The 19,549-nt window shown below is 34.5% G+C and overlaps 1 pseudogene; it reads right to left on the bottom strand.

Moving 5' to 3' along the window:
* Window positions 1-7,889: 7,889 nt before the first annotated feature.
* Window positions 7,890-12,641, bottom strand: LOC117915328 (annotated as a pseudogene).
* Window positions 12,642-19,549: the final 6,908 nt, after the last annotated feature.

Here is a 19,549-nt window from a genome sequence, read left to right as displayed (position 1 = left end):
AAATATTAGTGGATATTTTAACAAAAAATATCGATAAAATAAAAATTAATCAAAACTCTAAAATATATGGAAAAACAACTCTAAAAAAATTATAAATAAGAAATAATATATATGTATTCAAGTTCTAAAAATATATATATGTATCATATATTTTGATTATTTTGTGTATAATATATTTTGTGATATTCTTTAATAATATGCCGAATTTAAAAACACATTAAATTTAAAATTGTAATATATTTGGTTTGAATAAGTTTTTTTACTATAATTATTGATATATTTTTTTTTGTATTTAAATATTATATAGAAGACATAGTAAGATAATTAAAATTTATTTGTCTCTATAGCAGACTTTGGCCTGGTGGTGGTTGTGCACCTTGATTTTATTTCTTAGCTTTAGCTTAAAAGCTATCCCACGTCGGAAATAGGAAGGGAAAAAATAGTAAATTTATTGAGAAACCCACCTTAATGGGCCATAAAGCTTCTATCAAGAGGAAATGGATTCCTCTTAATATAAGGACTCTTTTTAAGAAACATTTTGTTCTGATATGACATTAATTTGCCTGTGTAGGGAAAAATAATGGAGAGATGATTATTGTACAGCATATTTCATCCTTTACGGCACTAATTTGCCTGTGTAGGAAAAAATAAAAGAGAGACGATTATTCTAAGGCATATTTCATACTCGCTTACATGTGGGTTGCACTTCCAATGCACATTCATTGCATGTGTGTTAAATTGATGGTTTTTATGGAGTATTTTAAGTATTCTATACATATATTAGTCCAACCTAATTTTCATATTATAAAGGAGACTATTAGGACAATCATTTTTTTGTGTAGGGAAAAATAAATGAAAGGCATGTTTCATCCTTGGTTGCATACGGGTTGTACTTCTATTGCATATTCATTGCATGTGTGTGTTGAATTGATAGTTTTTTAAAGAGTATTTTAGGTATTCTATACGTATATTAGTTGGGCCTAATTTTCATCTTAAATATGAGATGAGTAGGACAAACATTTTACTATGTAGGAAAAAACAAAGGAGAGACAATTATTGTAAGGCATGTGATAACTCAGTATTTTTTTCTTTTTTTATCATAGTGGAAATTTTACAAAGGCAAAATGGACATAGTTCTTATATTGAGAGTAAACCACTATAAATCCTATTTGTGTTCTATTTATTTTCTATTTCTTGTGTGTTCTTGCTCTCATAAATAAGAATTTTCTCCTAAAAAGTGATATCAAAGTCACGTTTCAGTAAGAGCAATAGCTAGAGAAAGTGGATATCGGCTTACAATCAACATCTTTGATGGTATTGATTTCGCATTCTAAAGAATGCAAAGCAAATATTATCTCTATGGTAAAAGGTTGCATATGTCTCTCCTCGAATAGAAACCATAACTAATGTTAGGAATCATCTTATTGGCATTATCAAAGAATGTGTCACATCATGTGGTGAAGGAGAAAACCATAAAGGTGCTAATGGAGGTTTTGTCTCACATATATGAGAAGCCTTCTACAGATAACAAGGTCCAAAAAAATTATTTAATTTGAAGATGGGAGAAGATGCTCTAACGACAAAGCATCTAAATGAATTTAATAGTATTGTTAATCAGCTCTCCTTAGTTGAAATCAACTTCGATGATGAAGCATGTCCCTTAATTCTTCTGGCTCCACTACCAAATAGTTGGGAGCCAATGAGAACAAAAAATGGCATGGCCAATGTTATGACTGAGGAAGTGTAAAATGCATTACTCTTATCTATCCACAAAATTATGGAAAATTATGTTGCTATTAGCGGATGGAAAACCTTAAGACATTGTTGGTGTTGATGATGTTAGTATGAAGATGTCAAAAGGGTTCGTGTGGAGAATCCAGAGGGTGATATATGTATCAAAGTTAATGCATAATTTGATCTCAGTAAGATAACTTGATGATGAAGGCCATAATATGACATTTACTGGTACTACATGGAAAGTCAATAAGGGAATCATGGTTGTTGCTTAAAGAAATAAAACTGAAACATTGTATATGACTTCTAGTTGCAGGTATAGTTGTTGTTGTTGATGCTAGTGTTAATTCAGATCTACGGTATCATAGGCATGGGATATGAGCAAGATTGGAATGAAAGTGCTTTTTCAAAGAGAAAAATATTAAGGGAATGAAAGTGTTTTTGTGAAAGGGAAAACTACTAGGGTTCAAATCTATTAAGCATATCTTGTGTGATAGTTGCATATTTAGCCAACATAAAAGGATCAAATTTTCTAAAGTCAGAAGGGAATCAAAAACATAAAAATTGGAGTTGGTTCAAGGGGCTTCTCTTATTACATCCCTCGAAGACTCAAGTTGCTATGTGACATTCATTAATGACTTGAGTATAAAGGTGTGGGTTTATTTCTTAAAGAATGAATATAATATCTTTAACACCTTCAAAAAGTGGAGAGTCATGGTTGAAGTCGAGTTCAATTCAAAGGTGAAGTGCTTACTGTCTAATAATGGGTGAGAATATATTGATGAAGAATTCAAGCATATTATCCTGATAAAGAGATCAAGATGAGAAAAACCATTATAAGAAAACCTCAATAAAATTCTATGGTAGAAAGGATGAACAAGACCTTAAATGAATGTGCTAGGAGCATGAGATTTCATGTAGGGTTGTTGAAAATGTTATGAGTTGAAATAGTTAGCACTACAACTTATTTGATTAATTAGGGATTCTCGGCAGTGTTGAATTGCAGAATCCCAAAGGAGGTTTAAAGCAATAAAAAAAAAAAACAAAACCTTTCTTTCTCAAAAATGTTTGGTTGTGTATCCTATATTCATACTAACTCCGTTACTAGAAGTAAATTTCATGCATCCCAAAACTAAGAAGTTTGGTTTTTTTTATTGGTATGGTGATATAGAGTTTGGTAATCACTTCTAGGATGACCAAAATTATAAGATTATCAAGAATAGAGATGTTATTTTCAATGAACAAACGGTTTAAAAGGACAAGTTGTGCACAAAATTTGAAAGTGCATGTCTTAAAGTTAAAAAAAAAATTAGAAAATAGTTTAGTTGAAAGATTTCTTAATGAATTATTTATAGAATACTAATCAAGAAAATGAAACTTTAAAGGTAAACCCACATACTTTTGTGAATGAACTCGGGATATCTTCTAGGAACATCATTGTAACATCCCTAGTTTTTAATATTAATATTTTTGAAGTTTCATTTCAATTACCTCATTGCTAAGCAAGAACACCACCTTCTTGTCTATCCCTTACCAAGCATGAGGCGTTAATAAGGTAAGCAACCAAGCATAAGGTGTCTAAGGTAAGCAACCAAGCATAAGGTGTCTAAGGTAAGCAACCAAGCATGAGATATCTAAGGCAAGTAACCAAGCACAAGGTGTCTAAGATAGGCAACCAAGCACGAGGAGTTTAAGCTACTACACCTGCCAAGCAGCTATAATAATTAAGCATGTGCCACATGTCGTACCTGTTAGACAGGTACAAGGATTAAGCACATGCCACGTGTCACACCTACCAAGCAGTTGCAAGGATTATGCCAGTGACACATGTCGCACCTGCCAAACAATTGTAAGGATTAAGCATGTGCCACATGTCACCTCCATGCAATAAAATGGACACTAATCACTTCCCTTTGCTCAACACCCAACGACAAGTCACCTATGTGTTTACTTGCTTAGGTTCCTATAAATAAGGGCATTCACCTACCAAAAAAAAGGAAACTAGAGAAGTATGAAAAACTCCTATGGTGGTACTATTCCAAAGGTTGGATCTTTAAGTCCTCGTAACAGATGTAGTGCAACAATTCTGGTTTAAAAAGTGAATGATCTTATAATATATGATTTTATATGGTTTTAGAATTATGTATCTCATGTTTCAAATGTTATATATGTATTTATTAGTTTTCTTAAATATAATAAGATATGCTTTGAAAATGTGTTGGTAAAATGCTACATTTATGTTAAATATGTGTTCCTTGTATCCTTGATATGTATGTATATAAATAATTATGATGGTTCGGTGGTCATGAAGGGATGGGTACAGTTTAGGGAAGCTCTGTCTAAGAAGGTTGGATTTTAAGCAAAACCATTATGACCCCTCAAGTTTTTCTTAGGAGCCTCCCTAGTACATACTATTCATTGAATATCACTGGTACTATCATTGTGGTACTTTACATTATTATTATGGATGTGACTATGATATGCCTTGGACCTATATCGTGTCGTAAAGATAGGAGGCACACCATAGCTGATTGACCTAGTGATCTTTTGTGTCGTGAGATGAAAGGGCACTGGAACAGTTTATATGAGAAGCATGCTGAGAGATATAAGGGCACTATGTCTATAAGGCACCATGATAAGTGAGACATATGTTGTCTGCGGACGTATATGTGAGACATACATCATCTGTGGATGCATATGTGATATATGCCAATGGAGGAAAGAACAATGCTTGTAGTTATATTGCATGATATTGGGATGTGCCAAGAGTTGAGTGGCATCGTAGCCATGGATTATACATGTGTTTGATTGATTATACATCCGGTTGTCGATGTTGCATGCTTACTTGATTATTATGTTATATTATCTACGTTGAGTGTTACATGCATGATAAAACTCTTTTTCTATCTTGGACTGATCATCCTAAAACCTGCATTATATGATCATTCACTAAGCTATACTCACTTTGTAGTTCCTTAAATTTTTTAGATGAGGACCTAGTAGAACTAGATACTGAGCAAGTTCCAAAAGACGAACAACAAGGCATATAGCCATTGTTGCCATTTTCTCTTTGCTTCTTTTGGATAAACTACTAGCATGTAGCCATTTCCTTAGGTATGTACAAGTTTTGGTCCCTTAAGCCTCACTTTGGTGTACTAAAAGCTTTGTATCACGAAAGAATAATGATTGTATAGTTCCTTGAATATGCTTCTTTGTGCTACTCTGACACAGTTTATTAGATCATAAGTTAAATTCCCTTCGTAGGATAGTATCTCCATCTCAATTTTTAGACTAGAGAGGAGACACTATCTTGCAAGGATGGCGCCTACAAGGGCGAGTCGTCATAATCATACATTCATAAAGATATTATCTTTCATTATACTATGTTTTGTTAACTAATAGAAGTGAACCAAAAAGTTATGAGGGAGCAATGCAAGTTGATGAATCAATCGAGTGAGAGCTAGCCATGAAGGATGAGATGGACTCTTTATTATTGCACATTCATTGTATGTGTGTTGAGTAGTAGGACTATCATAAGTATTCTATATGTGTATTTGTTTATCCTAATTTTCCAGTATATAAGGGATTACTAGTGAAACTGTTTTTCTATGTGGGGTACAATAATTGAGAGGCTATTATTATAAGACATGAGATCACACTACATTTTCCTTTTTGTCATAGTGGAAAGCCTACATGAGGAAAGTGTACATAGCTCTCATATTAAGAACAAACCACTATAAATCTTATGTAGGCTACATTTTTTTTTTTTCTTTTATGTTATTGCATGCCCTTGTAAATAGAGATTTTTTTTCAACACTAATGATATTTACATAGATATTTCAAATGAATCTATTCACTCTCCATTATTTGTCATTGCAACTTTAAAATGATTATGTAATAGAAACCATCCTATTAGTTGTTTGGGAACATTTTTGAAAATTATTATTCAAATTTTATTTATTTTTAAATAATTTTTAAAAAACAGTTCTAATGCTTTCTAGAACAAAAGTTTGTTTGGAAACTTAAAATATTTTCAACTTACTCTTTTATATTTCCAAATATTTTTTTCAAAATAAATTACATGTAGGACTTTATTTTCAATTATTCTTTGTATTTACCCCATTGTTTTTTAAATTGACCTTAGAACAATAACTAAAAACAATTAAAATATATTTTTAGAAAAACACCATGTTTTCTATTTTCTAATTGTCAAACATGTTTTCTATTTTTTCTTCTTCAAAACATAAAACTATTTTTAAATAGGTGCTAAGATTTCCCATTTTTTGTTTTAATTTCATAAGAATATATAAAATATTATTTACCAAGAGCTTTTGTTAAAAGATATATTAAATGATTCTATTGGTGAAAAGTATTAGTCACTACTCGCCCTTTCCCTCGAATATCAAAGAAATGTGGGTCAACTTGTGATAGGATTGCTTAACCAAATATGATATACATAATATGGTAAATACAAAATCGGAAGTCTTACCACTGATGAGTGCCTCTTGTGCTTTCTCTAATCCTAGATTCCCTTTAATTCTTATTACCTAATCATGTCAAAACCTTGTGCAAGATTCAATTCTCATGGATATATAATTCACATTTTATTGTAGTTATTTTCCATTCAGTAACATCTCATATGGGGCCCATCGAGCTTTGTATATTCTCAATTAGGTTTATTATTTCCTTGCAAAGGGAAAAACGCTATGTTTGTTGGACGCGCAAGTTCTGCTTCTTGCTTGACATTGATTTCGGTTTATTCCTAATGCTTGAAGTTTGTGTCCTACTAAAAAATGTCATTAAATGTAGAATAATCTAACACTAACTGAAGATGGGCTTAAGCATAGAATTGCTATTTGGTACATGATGTCACACCATGCTCCAAATGACCCTTTCCATGAGCTTATATAGGGGGTAGGAAGCTTCTGGAACCTCTTGGAGACGTCCACTAGTGGAGGAGTGTGGATGGTTTTAAAGAAGCTTAGAGATGTCCACATATCTCTACACTAAGGTGGAATACATGGGAAATGTCTAAGGCATTCTAGAGAGTTCCAAAGATATCATGTAAATACTTGTACATAAGCTTGTACATAGTCTTTATCTAGAATGTTCTAGGGAATTCTTGATTTGTAAATAACCATCCAAGGTTCTAAAGAGTTTTAAAGGTGCCTATAAATAGGTGAGGGCCTCATTTGGCCAAGGTACCAAGCAAATGAGCTTCCAAGAGCATTGTTGCCTACGTGTGCCTTCTAAGCTTCCAAGTCATGTGCATACTTAGCCTAACTAGCTAAGTGAGTAGGTAAGGCTAATGTAGCAATGTCAAATGTCTTGACTTGCCTAAGTGTCACACATAAACTTAGGAAAAGCCTAAGTACGTGACAATGGGCTCTGGCTAGGAGCAAACTGATTCCAAATGTATGGAGTTTGGGTTGATCTTTACCAAACCTAGCACAATTAACTGGCACCCTTCCAAGATTATACTGCCTTTTGGTTGACAAGATCTGGACACAAAACGTAATCTGGGTTTAGATGTATATACTCATGCGTAAGGCTTACCTAATATGCTCTTAGCTGTTGCTATATGCTCAAAGATGAAAAACCATAACACCCAAAAGGGGTGAATGGGTATATTTTAAAATTTTATTAATAGAGAGTTAAGATTTTAACCCAAATTAAACCTGCGAGATATCTGGGATAATCAGCATAATCAAAATACTCAAATGATCAAACCTATGAGATTTTAACCCCATGTTCTCTGCATGCAACCAGAATATGAAGTGGAGAAGCAAGGCACAAATTTCGCAGAATTCCATCATGTCTACTAAGAAACAAAAGAACACTAAAAAGTAGAGTTGGGGAAAAGGGGAAAAAAGAAGAAAAGATTGATCAAGGTTACACATGAACATCTGATATTGAGTCCAGTCTGCTAGAAAATTTGACACAAGTTGGTATTTTACAAGGGCAATGTTTTTTGCAAGACTGTAATGTGTGGGAAAGCTCACCAATACAACATCTCTTGGAGTGGTCTTACCACACCTCAAGTAAAAGGGTGACTAACAGCTTTCAAAGAAAAACATGACTCCTGTTTTGGTGTTTGTTTTATATCCACTGCCCTTTCTCTCCTTTTGATACACTTCTCTAAAAGAGTGCAAGGTCTATGTATCAGTTTCTTCCATCTCACCATGATGACCAGAATCTGGAACAGATGAAGAAGCAATGTCCTTTCCCTTGCCAGTTGATGATGCACTGGGGGCCATGTCAATGCTTTCCTTTGGTTTCAGCAATTTTTGTGGAAGTTGGAGCTGGCTTTGCAGGACCTGTTGAAGAAATTTAATGGAAAAGAATAAAAACCTAGAACCAAAGAAAGTAATCCTCTTCTTTAAAGTATAAATGTTCAGAAATAAATTAATAAATAATTTGAAAATGGTGGTTTACATTGTTAGAAAACATAATCCGCAATACATAGACCTCAATTTAGTTGGTGACGAGACATGTATCACTGTAAAATCCTGTGGCTAAGAATGTGTCGTTGGAGCATATTCAATTATATTTCAACTACGAGGCGGTATGATCAACGTCTGAATGTAGATATTTCAACATTTCCGTTCCCAAGGGAAATAAATATTAGCCAAAATTTGGACACTCTTAAGAACCATGTCATGTCATTTGGCTAACCCAGAATCCACATATAATACAATCTAACCAGCACACAAGTCTTCATAAAACCCCCAACGAAACACAAAATACACAGAAAAATCATTGTGTCTTATCTAAAACGTATCAAAAACTCACAAATGCCTAAAGAAGAGCATTTGAATAACAACCAACATTGCCAATGGCCTTGATTGACCATAGCCACCCCCTTTCCCACAAAAATAGAAAAAGTAATAAAAATTGAAAACAAACTTCCAAATGAGCTCCTTACTGCAGAGTACCTTATGATTTGACCATTGCTTTTTTTGCTTTCAGTTTATTCCTTTTCAACTTATTAATCTTCAAACATGAGAACCCAACATAGGTGCTCACCTAGAAGCTTTTTTGCAATTCACATAACTTCGATACCAGCAATTCAAGATCATTTCTCTACATCTATACATATATCTGAACTTGATATCCAAAACCCAAAATGTGGGAGCAACATAAGGGAACTATATCCAAGACAGAACAAAGAGTATGTGCAAAGGAATATTGCAAGGAATGCAAAGCTAGAAAAGTATCTGATCTATGATGCATGTAGCAATACAGAGTAATCCATATATGTACCTGTGCAGGTGTATATAACTACATATTAACTAGTGAATATTAATAAGAGAAGCTCAGCAAGGTGGCATCATGTGGGTACATTCATAATGTTCTATGATCCAGAATGATGATGATGATAATAATATTAGTACATGTAGTTGGTAAATTTAAAAAACGAATCAATAATACCAGATGATGGTACATGGAATCACTACACCTCAATCTGGTGTTCAAGAAATTTCTTCTGAGCTTCCAACTCAAAGGCTGGTATACTTAATCACCACTGAGTCTCTCTCCAAAGTTCATAGTGGCACCAGATGCCTGAAAAGGGTCAAAAGCACAGTTCTGAAGCTGAAGAAAAAGATAAAGCAGGCTCACCAGGAAATGAATACTATTGACATTGGGGAAGTCAACTGGAAGCTTGTTCTACCCAGAATTTGTATTATAAATACAGAAAAAGGTTTATATACCTGATAAAGTAATGCATATGCATGGGACCTGCAAGTAAGAGGAACTACTCTGTTAAATTCTTGCTTTGTTGCAATCCTATACAATGACTCGAACAATATGGAAAGTTTAACACTATTGCATGTCAGAGACACTACCAAAGTTGTATTTAAATAGCATGTCAAAGTTTTTTTTTTTTTAATTGCCACTTTGATCACTTCATCATTCTAAACCACCAACATTCCTGGACCAACATTTATCAAAGAGTGCATAAAAATATTGGTAAACAATTCAGTATAAGGAGAGATCTAAAAAACAAAAGTCGAAGACTTTGGAACTGGTAATTGATGTCAATTTGGTGCATTGCCAATCAAAGATATTATTTTCTGTAAGTAGGCAATTCAACCAACAAAGTGAAAATGGGCTACATCCCAAGTGCCAAGCAAAGATATATCTTAGTCATCACCTCCTTGCTCTGTACAAATATTTTCACCCGGCCAGAAAAGGCAATTCTACACACCGAGGACCAGGCTCTCAGTGATCGATCTCACATTTAGCTATAAGTTATAATGCCAACAAATTGAATAGATAACATGAACATGCCATCCACAGAGAAATAGACATTTTAACTGCCAAGAAACTGCATGCCACACCAGTGTACTTGCAAAAGGATAGACATAAGACTTTTCATATACTGCGGAACTGCAGCAGCAGCTTGGAGTCTGGCCCAGATTGGATTATCATCTGTTACATCAGCACCAACTGAACCCTGTGTGAATGTACTGGCTGCACAAGTCCATGTGGCCAATCAAATGGTTAGCCAGTATTATTAAATGGATCAAGTCAACTTGGAAGTGCATCCTCTCACCTTTTGTTTTAATTCTATTTTTTCAAAAAATATATTCAGTCAGAAACAAGTTTGAATATACATCCTCATTCATATTAGGAATCACTTCATATTAGCATAAGAGAAACTCATCTCATAAAACTACTTATTCCAAGTCCTAAACTGAGCATAATTTCACACAACCTTGTTTTATTAAAGTTAGATGGAAGCAAAGAAAAAGATGTCAATCAACTCCATTTCCAAAAACACATGCACTTACAATTTGGAGGTAAATAACTGATATTATATGTAATGCAGGTATCAACATTTTGACACTCCTTTATGACTTGTAGAAAAATTGGATAAGCATCAATATTCTAGTGAAAGTTTACTTAGGACAACAAAGCTAATCCCAGGCCTTAAGTGGTTTCCTTTGTCTATTAAAAGGGGAGTACAAAACTGCACAGGCATGTTAGAATTATTGCTTCTGAACTTCACTCCTACAAGTAATTCACAATAAACAACATGTGGAATAGAATGGCGTTTAAATTTCAAAATGGATGAAGTAAATATATTTGAAACATAATCTCTTTCAAAATGGATGAAGTGAATATATTTGAAATATGATCTCAAGTCTAAATACCAAAGCCCACAGTTGTCAACAATGATCTGAAACCCAATACAAATAACAAGTACTGAGAACAACTAGCTCTTATAATGGAAAATAAAATATCACCATTACCTTGTTGATGAAAATCATACCATGATCCATGTTCCCCTCCAGCTGTACTTGTCCCGTTCTCAGGGGGTACAACTAGGGCTTTACAAGTAGGACAATTATGTTGTCGCTCTAACCATGAACGGAGGCAATGCACATGAAAAAGATGTCCACAAATGATTTTCTTGGCTGTAGTCATCTCCTCATGACAAATAATGCAGGTTGCATCACTTCTGCACACCAAACAGAAACTATTAAACACACCACTACAACAGAATATTTAGAAATAAAACAACATAGCAAAAGATGGATCAAGTACTCACGCATTGAGTTCTTCAGGTGTTGCATATGGAAAACCAACATTCATGTTGGAAGTAATCTTTCTATAACGAATGTAATCAGCAACATGGACCTTGAAGTTACGAAATGTTTCATAGAGCTCCCGAATCAAATGCAAAGTCAAACCATAGTTCCTAAGGATGCCAAACAAACATTGACATAAAAGGATAATGCTAAGCCAAAAAAAGTTGACAAATGAAATAAAATAAGACAGAAAAAATCAATAAAAGTCACTAATGATATAAAATAAGACAACATTCATTCACAGAACAGACAAAAACCACCAATTAACTCCAAGGCAATGAAAAGCACAGGAATAGAAAGCATACCATGCCACATGGAATCTATTTTAGCCTTTTCCATATAGAAACATATTGTATGATCAAGTAAATCAACACTAGTAGTCTAGACACTCTGGAATTTGGAGAACACCTTTTGGTCATGATCAAGAGTGCCAGTCAATGTCAAAATCCTCATTATATAGCAGAAAGTGATCCTTCTTGAAATAAACAAGAAGATGGTATTTGGCTACCAGGAGCAACATAAAAAGGTACCAACCCAAACTCATCCACCATCATCATCTTTAATCAATAGTATAACTTATATGAAATGCAAGATGACAGTTGTATGGACCATCAGCCTGTAGATTATTGGTAGGCGCTATGTCAGAAACAAACATGAACTTAATTATCCAACCAAAACTTCATATAAACACCACATTTTGATACTTTCAGTTTTGTGCTTCCCATTAAACAACTAGTTGCCCATGAAAGAGCCTTACATGCATTCACTAATTCCAAATTCAATTGAAATATTATAGTTTAGCCCCAGGGTGCAGCCTGTAGGAATTTTAAGAACGGTACATGTTTAAAACATTATTTGATCCAAATACTGACTAAATGTATCAATTAGCGCAATTCAGCATATATGGTTGCTGAACTACCTGTTTGAACTTATTTTGAGACTTTAGGAGACCCACACCATATAACTGGAAATAAATGATACATTAGTTTATACATACATGTGAGAACATGTTAGACATACATATATAAAACCTACACGCATACACACACACAAATATATATATACAAATATAACAAAGTTCATGCCATGCACATCGCTTGACATCCATATCTATGCATATGAATGTGCATGACACTTCACCAATAGAAAACAGGGGTGAATGAATTACTTACGATAAAAATCACAAGAAAGAAGCACAAATACATAGACAAGTGAAGCAAGTCTCGTATAAGTTCCAAGTAGAAAGTGTAGACAACCTTTTTCTCCCACTGTCCTTCCATAAGCATGTCACTAACATAGAAGACCATATTTTACGAATTAAGGTTGATACGGTTGTCGTTGGAGTATCATGTATCTGAGATAAAAAAAAATTGCAAACATTATTGCAAAAAGAAACACCCCGTCTGACTAGAGAAACTACATCCAGCTATACTTTTGGTCTAACCATAAAAATAGGAGAGAAATAAATAACTTTCCTAATGCATACATCAAAATAAACAATATTTTTGGTTTTTTCACTGAACAGTAAAACATCCGTGGTTAAACTGCAGTATTATAGAAATGCTATAGACATTTTGAGAAGTGAGAATCAAGGAAATGCTTATCTAGAATCTTTAGTGCTAAATATTAGAGAATTCATTACAATAGATTTATTTCTATTTTTAAATTCTTCTAATTAGTTGTAATTTTCTATTTTTGTGTTTTGGGCTAATTCTATGATTGTTCCCTATTTTTGTGTTTTGGGTAGATTGTTTCTTATTTTTGTGTTTTATGTTTGTGTATATATATTCATTCTTAATCAATGAAAAAGTCAAGTCATTGTTTCTCAATAATCCTCTCTCTACTTCAACATGATATCAGAGCCTCTTGGGTGTATTTTCTCTTTTTTTTCCCCAAAAATACCATAAGAACTCTACAACACTATCCTCAATGGCTTCACTCTCAAGATTCTCATCATCCCCTCCTTACAATCAATCTCTCCAATATCACCAAATTGTCATCCACCAATTATCTCACATGGAGCCTTCAAATCCAATCTCTTCTTGAAGGTTATGATCTTCATCACTTCATTGATGGCACTCATACTCCACCACCACCCACCGTTACGATCACTAGTGTTGCATCTCCAAATCCGACATACACAACCTGGAAGCGTCAAGATTGTCTCATCTTTAGCGCTCTCCTTGGTGCTATCTCCGTTTCACTACAACCGTATGCCCACACCCACACTACATATCTCATCTCCTTTTGACAAACTCTTTGATTCTCTACCCAACTACACTAAACTTTGGGTGTTCGGTTGCTTATGTTATTCGTGGTTTCATCATTATTCTCAACATAAACTTGACTCTTGTTCCACTTACCATTCAAGCATCACGTGAATGCAAGAAATAATAAGAACAAGAAGGGTGTAAAACATCAAGGCTCAAATGGAGAATATATAACCAACAATAACAAGAGCAAAGCTGGAAACAAAAAGGAACCCCATCCTCCCTGTCAACATTGTGGTGGAAAATCTCATCCTCATTTCAAATGTTGGAGAAGACCTAATGCCAAGTGCACTAAATGCAACAGGATGAGGCATGAAGTTGTCATCCGCAAAAACAAAAATCAGCAACATGGTGAAGATGCACAAGTTGATGATCAAGAGGGTGATCAACTGTTCGTGGCTACATGTTTCTCTGGCATGGAATTAAGTGAGAGTTGGCTCATTGACAGTGTTTGCACTAACCACATGACACAAGACAAAGATCTATTTAGGGAACTAAGAAACACAAACACGTTAACAGTTCGAATTGGAAATGACCAGTACATAACCCTAGAAGATAAGAGAACAATTGCAATTTCAAGTTGTTCAGGTACAAAGCTCATTTCTGATGTGTTGTATGTCTTCAAAATATATCAAAATTTGTTAAGTGTTGGACAACTAATTGAAAAGGATTATAAAGTTGTGCTTGAAGACAAAAGTTGTTTGATTAAAGATGTGGTTAGCCAAGATATTTTCAAGGTAAAAATGAGAAGGAAAAGTGATTACTACTCAAAAAGTGTTTTTTGATAGCTTGTAATTAACTCTTTTAAGCACTTTTGAGTAGTAGTTATTGTCTTTTAACCCAATTAACATGTTAAGGACCCTTGCAATCAATTCTAATCAAATTGTGTTAAGTTTTGGTGTTTTGATAGCTTTTTGATCACCAAAGCAATCCGAGATTGAGGAGAGTTATTTGGAATCCATGGCAAAGCAATGGAAAGCTCAGAAACATAGAGAACCAAAGCTTTGAAGTCCTTTACCATAAGCAAATCCGGAATGCAAGGAGGGGAAGTAAAGAGAAATCTGTCATGAAGTATTTTTTATGACAGTCATGTCAGCCACTTTTGGAGCACTTCCTGAAGTCCAATTTATGCATGCTATATGTCGTTTCAAATCTTAGGAAGTCAGAAATCCAATGCTTCAAATAGTACACAATTCAAAGCTGAAATGAAGGAGTTACAGCCGTTGGAAGCCGAACACCGCAAGCTGAAAGCCAACTTCGCAGCGCTGCGGAATCAGCATTTTGCTGCGAAGTGATTTCGCAGCCCTTTTTGTGCGTCTGCGAAATCTCGTAGACCTCGTTTTCACCTGCGAAATGGTCCTTAGTGCTTCCCGATATTTGCGATCAACACTTTGAGATATTTTTCTTCAGATTTTTGTTGTCTAAATCCCCAAACTCTCCTTGTAAGCCACCAATGATAGGATTCCTTAGCTTTTAAGTTAGGAAAAAGGGTAAATATCCATGTAATAATTATTATTGTAATTTTCATATAAATAGCTCTCGGGAGCCTGTTCTCGGGGGGGACGAACCTTTTGTAAAAGTTTGAAAGAAAGTAAAATACAAAGCTTGTGCTCTGCCTTACCTTTTCACTTTGATTGTATTTTTCATTTACTAAGTTATGCACTCTCTGAGGAAGTTTCCCCAGAGAATGAGTAACTAAACCTTTAGTTCCTTAGAGCTAAGGTTGCCGGGAAAGGTTCCAAATGCAAGAATTCGTAGCTTTGTGGTTTCAGCCATGAATGAAGAGAAATTGTGATCCTTTAGTGATTTCTATATTTTTAGTTAACTTAAAACGCCTTGGAGTCACCTGGGCCAACACTTGGTAAGGCAAGTGATCTCTATCCATGGAGATGCACTAGTTTACCCCTTGCGAGCCTCTGGGAGGTGACTTGAAGGTATGATTTTCTAGAATTGCCAACACTTGGTAAGCTTTTGGACTCCAAGGAGACATCCATTAGTTATCTCTTGCGAGCTTTTGAAGGGAAGTCCAAGGTTAAAGATCACCTTGAATGGTAAAGGCAAAGTGAGAGGCTCGAACCATTGCAAGTTGCATCAGTGAGAGAGAATTAGAGCTGAAATCCAATTAAGGGATGTATTTGTACAACACCGGTTAGAGAATTGACTATATGTTAATTTTCTAATGCGAGGAAATGAACCAACTGACCGGAGCTATGTTTTTGCATGAGGAACCTCCCCTGTGAACCTAAATCTCCAAGGAATGTTTTTCTTCATAAGTAATTTCCATTACTTGTTGTGTCGTTAATCTAAATCTAAACCTTTTTCAACCAAAGTTTGTGTTTTATTTCTTAAGCTAACCTTGAAATTAAACAGCACCAATTCACTTTGAATTGGTATCATTTGTAATTTGAAAACCCTTCCTAGTGAACGATCCTAGAGCCACTATGTTATAGTAGCTTTTTCTTTGCTACCCTAGTATATGGTGTAATAGGTTATAAATTTTGTTGATTACTCCCTCAATCAAGGAGCACCAGCTGGACACAAATCAGCTGAGACACCAATTGGGCATGAATCAAAAAGTTTTGCTCTAAATCCATTGGAGGAGGAGCAAATCGCTTTCCCAATCAAAGAAAATATCACAGAGGTGTAGCACAAAAGGCTTGGGCACTATCATCATCAGGGGATGTTACAAATGAAATCCAAGATGATGGTGAATGACCTTCTAGACATTGATGATCACATTCCAAATTGCTAAACATGTCAATTTGGTAAGCAGAATAGAAAACCATTCCCTAAGGTGACATGGAGAGTATCAAAGAAGCTGCAATTGATTCATTCAGACATTACAGGTCCTCAAAGAACGCCTTCTCTAAAAGGTAGTCTTTATTATGTTGCATTTATTGATGATTTTACTCGGATGTGTTGGATTTTCTTTTTCAAGCATAAATCGAAGGTAGCACAACTTTTCTGGAAATTTAAAGTCAAAATTGAAAATGAGAGTGGTTGTAGAATTCAAACTCTCATATCAGACAATGGTAAGGAATACACATCTGAATCATTCAATCAATTCTGCGATGAGGCAGACATTCAACATCAATTTACCACTTCATATACTCTGCAACAAAATGGAGTAAGTGAGAGACATAACAGACACATTTTGGAGATGACAAGATGTATGTTACATGAGAAGAATATATCTAAGTAGTTCAAGGCATAAGCAACACACACAACTATCTTCTTGCAAAACAGACTTCCCACAAGGGCAGTGAAGGATCAAACACCCTTTGAGGCGTGGTATGGCTATAAACCATCCTTGCACTTCCTTAAAATATTTGTTTATTTGTGTTTCACTCACGTTCCACTAATTAAGAGAGACAAACCAGATAAAAGTGCACTTCCAGGCATTTTCATTGGCTACAGCTCGGTTATAAAAGCTTATAAAGTTTTTCAGCCACAAATCGGAAATATTGTTATAAGCAGGGATGTGCACTTTGTGGAAGATGAAAAATGGAACTAGGAAGATGCAAAACAGAATAATGGAGATTGACAGAATGACATGGTAGATGATGTTTCGGTTAGAGGCACGAGGTTGTTTTCTGATGTATATCAGAGATACAATATTGTTGTATGTGAACCTGTAAACTATGAAGAAGCAATGAATAATCAGAATTGGATGATTGCAATAAAGAAAGAGCTATCAATGATAGAGAAAAAAAAAAACATGGATTCTTGTTGAAAGACCTAGAGACAAGAAAGTGATTGGAGTTAAATGGGTGTATAGAACTAAGCTTGATGTTGATGGTTCTATTAACAAAAATAAAACAAGACTTGTTGTGAAAGGTTATAATCAAATTTTTGGCGTGGACTACTTGGATACGTTTGCTCCAATTGCTCGATTAGATACCATCAGGCTACTGTTTGTTGTAGCTACTAAAAAAGATTAGAGAGTGTATCAACTCAATGTCAAATCAGCATTTTTAAATGGTTACTTGCATGAAGAAATCTATGTTGAGAAACCTGAGGGCTTTGTGAAGAAAGAAGGAGAAGACAAGGTTTATCTTCTCAAGAAGGCTCTTTATGGCCTGAAACAAGCTCTAAGAGCTTGGTACAATAAAAGTGATGAACATTTACTGAATTTAGGATTTGCTAAAAGCTTATCTGAATCAACATTGTATGTCAAGCACAATGGAGCTGGCATTCTTATCATCTTATTGTACGTGGATGATCTGCTTATGACTGGGAACCACACAAGTCTTGAGGAGAAGCTTAAGCTAGAGATTATGGAAGTTTTTGAGATGATGGATCTAGGTTTGATGACTTTTTTTCTTAGAATGGACATCAACAGAGTGAACATGAAGTTTTTATTTGTCAGAAGAAATACTCAAGAAGTTCAAATTAGATGAATGCAAGGAAATAAGAACTCTTATGAATCAAAAGGAGAAACTCAATAAAGATGATGGAACTGATAGGATTGATCAAGCATATTTCAGAAGCATGATTGGTTGCCTGATGTATCTCACAGCAATAAGGCCTGGCATCTTGAATGTTGTAAGCATTTTGTCTTGGTTTATACTTTGTGCAAGTGAAATGCATCTCAAGGCAGCAAAAAGGGTGATTAGATATGTTAAAGGCACCTGTGATTTTGGCATCAAATTTACAAGAAGCAAAAAGTTCGAGTTGGTTGGTTTTTTAGATAGTGATTGGGGAGGCTCCATTGATGATATGAGGAGTAATTCAGGCTACTATTTCACTTTTGGTTCTAGTTTTTTTCTCTTGGTGCTCGAAAAAACAAGAAATTGTAGCCCAATCTACAACTAAATTAGAGTTTATTGTTGCCACAACTACGGTTAATCAAGCTATTTGGTTAAGGAATATCTTAAATGATCTTAACATGGAGCAAAAGGAAAGCACGAAGATACTTATTGACAACCAAGTTGCCATTGTTATATCTCATAATCCTGTGTTTCATGGGAAAACCAAGCATTTTAATATTAAGTTATTTTTCTTAACAGAAGTGCAGAAATATGGAGATGTAATTCTTCTCTATTGCAAAACAGAAGATCAAGTTATGGATGTATTCACCAAGCCACTGCAAGTTAACAAATTTGATTTTCTAAGGACAAAACTTGGTGTTTGTAGTTCCTGAAGCAATGAGGAGTGTTGTTGAAGACGTGCTTAGGATTGCTGATGTGGTGTCATAAATTTTTAGTTGTTTTGAATGTTTCAAAGTTGTTGTTGCTAGCTTTTAAGTATTGGTTTGTTTTTCTGTTTTGCATGTTTTGGTCATGGCTTAATCCTTTGTCCACGTATATAGTGGGTAGTTGTTGATTAAGTTTTTATTATAATTTCTGATGATTAATGAAATATTGTTGTTCTAGTTTGTTTTACTTCTGCAATATCTTTCTGTTTTTCTTCATCCTTGTTTCTTTAAAAAAATTATAGATTAACAGAAAAATAGTAACCATAGCAAAAAAAAAAAAGTAATTGAAAAGTCCTGCCATAATATCGTTAATGCAAAAAGGATTTCCATGACTTCCCTCCATGACTGCTCATTCAGTCTCTTAACCTCAACTTCTCTTAGGGACCTAAGAAAAACACATTTGGTTAGCTGCCACAAAATGTACATCACGACTAAACCCATGTTGAGGTGGAACACCAAACTGATTTTGGATGTTAATATATAAACTGTGGTTGGGTAGAATTGGCCTCTACTATTAAATGCATGATAAATTACAGTTAGAGTAGCAATTAAACTAAGCCTCACATATGTTTGCAACTTCTTCATTTTCCTTAGTTTGTTGTTACACAATAGAAAACCCCAAACTTTAATCAAGTTGAATTCTCAAATTTGTTAATCTTCTTAGTTTTCTATCTATGATTTCATGAATAAGGATTCAGATTAAAACAAATAATTTTTTTTGATAGGTAAGAACATTTAATATATAAATAAAA

This window comes from Vitis riparia, chromosome 5 (genome assembly GCF_004353265.1).
Source record: "Vitis riparia cultivar Riparia Gloire de Montpellier isolate 1030 chromosome 5, EGFV_Vit.rip_1.0, whole genome shotgun sequence".
Classification (NCBI taxonomy): Eukaryota; Viridiplantae; Streptophyta; class Magnoliopsida; order Vitales; family Vitaceae; genus Vitis; species Vitis riparia.
The sequence above is the reverse complement of the archived record's forward strand: the minus strand, read 5'-3'. Positions and strand labels throughout refer to the sequence as shown.